Here is a 3,855-nt window from a genome sequence, read left to right as displayed (position 1 = left end):
GGCATAATAAATTGAGTGAAAAATCTTTCCTCTTCGCTGCCCAAGGACTGCCCCAATAGAGAAATCACTCGCGTCACACATGAGTTCAAAAGGTAAGGACCAATCGGGAGCTGCGATCACTGGAGCAGTTATTAGAGCTGTTTTCAACTTCAAAAATGCTTCATGACACTCAGCAGTAAATTCAAACTGGCGGTTTTGTTCTAGCAGTGAACAAAGAGGCTTTGACACCTTTGAGAAATCCTTGATAAACCGCCTATAGAACCCAGCGTGTCCCAAAAAGCTTCTAATGCCTTTAACAGTTGTCGGTGGTGGTAGTTTTTCAATTACTTCCAGCTTCGCTTTGTCTACCTCAATGCCTTTATTAGAGACTTTATGACCCAGCACTATGCCCTCTTTCACCATAAAATGGCATTTTTCCCAGTTGAGGACTAAGTGGGTCTCTTTACACCTCGATAAAACCTGCTCCAAATTGGCCAAGCAACTGTCAAAAGATTCCCCATAAACTGAGAAGTCGTCCATAAAAATTTCCAATATACTTTCTGCCATGTCTGAGAAGATCGCCATCATACACCTTTGAAAGGTGGCTGGGGCGTTGCATAAGCCAAACAGCATCCTCCTAAAGGCGAAAGTGTCGTAGGGGCAAGTAAATGTGGTTTTCTCCTGGTCTTCCAGGGCTATGGAAATCTGGTTATAACCTGAATAACCATCAAGAAAACAGAAAAATTCTTTCCCAGCCAAGCGGTCTAACATTTGATCAATAAATGGCAGTGGAAAATGATCCTTCCGTGTGGCTTTGTTAAGCTTCCTGTAATCCATACACACTCTCCAACTAGTCACCGTTCTTGTGGGAATCAACTCGTTGTTGTCATTGGTCACAACTGTAACTCCTCCTTTTTTAGGCACGCACTGAACTGGGCTAACCCAAGAGCTGTCTGAAATAGGATAGACAATGACGTAATCCAGCCACTTTATCACCTCCTTTCGAACAACTTCCTTCATAACTGGATTCAGCCTCCTTTGTTGTTCAACAGAATTGCTACAACCAGACTCCAGCAGAATTTTATGCATACACAGTGTTGGGCTAATACCTTGTATATCAGCCATAGTCCAGCCGATTGCTTTCTTGTATTTCTTCAATAATTCCAGCAAAGAACCCTCAGCTTCAGCCTCCAAACATGAAGAAATAATTACTGGAAGTGTGTCATTGTCCCCCAAATAAGCATATTTTAAATGGCTGGGCAGCGGCTTCAATTCCAGCTTTGGTGGTTCTTGAATGGACGGCTTTGGAGGCTTAAACTTTCCTTCAGACAGATTTAAAGACTCAGAATACTTGCTGAAATTCCTGGCTGGTTTATGTGACTCTACCCAAGTAACTTGAGACTCCTCTTCACTGCTAGAATCTTCATCATCTTCAAAAATCTTCACCCCCAAATCAGCTGTGCAAATTTCCTTGTTGAAAGTTTCAGCCACAAGTGTCTCAATTACACTTAAACTAGAGCATTCTTCAATTTCATCCGGAAACTTCATGGCATTGAACACACTAAATGTAACTTGTTGATCATTCACCCTCATGGTGAGTTCACCATTTTGCACATCAATCAACATCCATCTTGTGGCAAGAAACGGCCTCCCCAAAATGATGGGTACTTCTCGATCTGCTTCATAATCCAGAATAATGAAATCGGCTGGGAATATAAATTTGTCAACCTGTACTAACACGTCCTCAATCTTCCCTTCCGGATGAGCCATGGATCTGTCCGCTAACTGCAATGTAACTATTGTAGGTCGTGCTTCAGCAATACCAAGTTTCTTAAAAATAGACATCAGCATGAGATTAATACTTGCGCCCAAGTCGCACAATGCCCTTCCTACATCTCGTCCCCCAATAGAACATGGGATCGTAAAACTACCAGGATCCTTCAATTTCGGAGGGATTTTACTCTTCAACATGGCACTACAACCTTCTGTGAGAGCAACAGTTTCAAACTCTCCCAGCCTCCTTTTTTTTCGTCAAAATATCTTTTAGAAACTTAACGTAATTTGGCATTTGCTCCAATGCTTCCACTAAGGGAATATTGATATGCAGCTGTTTCAGTACATCCAGAAACTTCCTGAACTGCCCATCTTGCTGTTGTTTTCTAAAACGCTGAGGAAATGGTGGGGGCGGCTTGTGCAAAGTCTTTACTGGAACAGATTGCTGACCCGATGCTGTATCAACTGGGCCAGTTTCAATAGCTTCACTTGCTGATTTTTGACTAGATTCTCCCTCTGTTTGGATTGAAGTAGGCTCCCTACTGCCCTTTGTTTTCTCCTCATCATTTTCCAAAAATTTTCCACTTCGTAAATTAATTGCCTTGCAATGTTCCTTACCATCTCTCCTCGGATTCTCTGTGTCACTAGGCAAGGAACCTTGGGGCCTATTTTTCAGATCATTGGCTAATTGCCCCAACTGCATTTCTAGATTACGAAGGGATGTTGTCTGACTTTGAATAACTGCATCATTCTTTGCCATATAGTCCCTCATTAGACTCTCCAAAGAGCTGGATTGAGAGCCTTGAGGGTGTTGCGGTTGTTGAGCCCGTGGCTGCTGAGAAAAACCTGGCGGATATGCTTGCTTCCCTTGTGTAGACGCTCCGCTGGAACTTTCTCCTTGACCCCCCCAAGACAGATTCAGATGCTGCCTCCAAGCTGGATTATACGAATTTGAGTATGGGCTATTGTTGCGGTTGTAATTCTGGTTACCCACATAACAAACTGCAGCTGGGTTGGAAGGGCAGTTTTCAAACATATGCCCATCTCCACAATACACACAGGAAATGTCTCCACTTTGAATAGCGGTAGCTGGCTGAATGTTGCCTCCCAAACTCAGATTTTTCAAAGTATTGGACCATTAAGGCATCTACTTCAAGAACCCCTGCCACTTTCCTACTTGTCGGAGCTCTCGTGTTGGACCATTGATAATTGTTGCTTGCAATTCTCTCCAAAATTTCGAATGCTTCATTATAAGACTTGGACAAAATAGCACCATTGGCTGAGGCATCTAACACCATTCTAGAAGCTGCATTGAGGCCATTATAGAAGGTCTCCATCTGTATACAGTGCGGGATGCCGTGGTGTGGACACTTCCGCAAAAGCTCTTTAAATCTCTCCCACGCATCACTGGTAGATTCATCTTCAAGCTGCTGGAAAGACATAATTTCACTTCTGAATTTTGCATTTCTGGTGGGAGGGAAATATTTTCGTAGAAATTTCTCAGCTAGATCATTCCAATTTGTGACGGAATCAGGAAGCAAAGTGTTGAGCCATGATCTATCTCGGTCTCTTAACGAGAATGGAAATAGCTTCAACCTTAACGCTTCTTCACTCAATCCTTGAAGCTTAAAGGAATCGCTCACCTCCAAGAATGAACGGAGGTGGAGATGAGGATCCTCCGTTGGCATCCCGCTGAACTGCCCCACGGTTTGGAGCATTTGAAACATCACTGGCTTGAGCTCGAATTGAGGTGCTTGTATTTCTGGCCTCACAATGCCTGGATTTAGCTTATTAAACATGGGGGCAGCGTATTCCCGTATTGCTCTGGCTCTGTCATCCGCCAAAACAATGGGATTAATAACAGGCTGGCCATCCCCCTCATCATCAACATGCTCAGCCATAGTGCCTCAGCTGTTAGCCTTCTGAGCCTTTCTCCTTTTTCTGAAAGTACGTTCGATCTCAGGGTCAATAGGAGCAAGTTCAAAGTCGTCTTGTTTGTTCATGCACTAGATAGACCTGAAAGTATACAGCCAGAACAAACAGATTTAAAAACAACAGAAATAAATTGCAAATTAGTTGATAAAACAGAATTTAATTTTAAAT

At 43.0% G+C, this 3,855-nt stretch overlaps 1 non-coding gene across 1 annotated transcript; it reads left to right on the top strand.

Moving 5' to 3' along the window:
- The first annotated feature begins 3,105 nt into the window (after positions 1 to 3,105).
- Positions 3,106 to 3,212, top strand: LOC133807820 (small nucleolar RNA R71). Its single transcript, XR_009879711.1, has one exon. It is a non-coding gene; the product is annotated as a small nucleolar RNA R71 (small nucleolar RNA).
- The last annotated feature ends 643 nt before the right edge of the window (positions 3,213 to 3,855 follow it).

This window comes from Humulus lupulus, chromosome X (assembly GCF_963169125.1).
Source record: "Humulus lupulus chromosome X, drHumLupu1.1, whole genome shotgun sequence".
Lineage (NCBI taxonomy): Eukaryota > Viridiplantae > Streptophyta > Magnoliopsida > Rosales > Cannabaceae > Humulus > Humulus lupulus.
The sequence above is the reverse complement of the archived record's forward strand: the minus strand, read 5'-3'. Positions and strand labels throughout refer to the sequence as shown.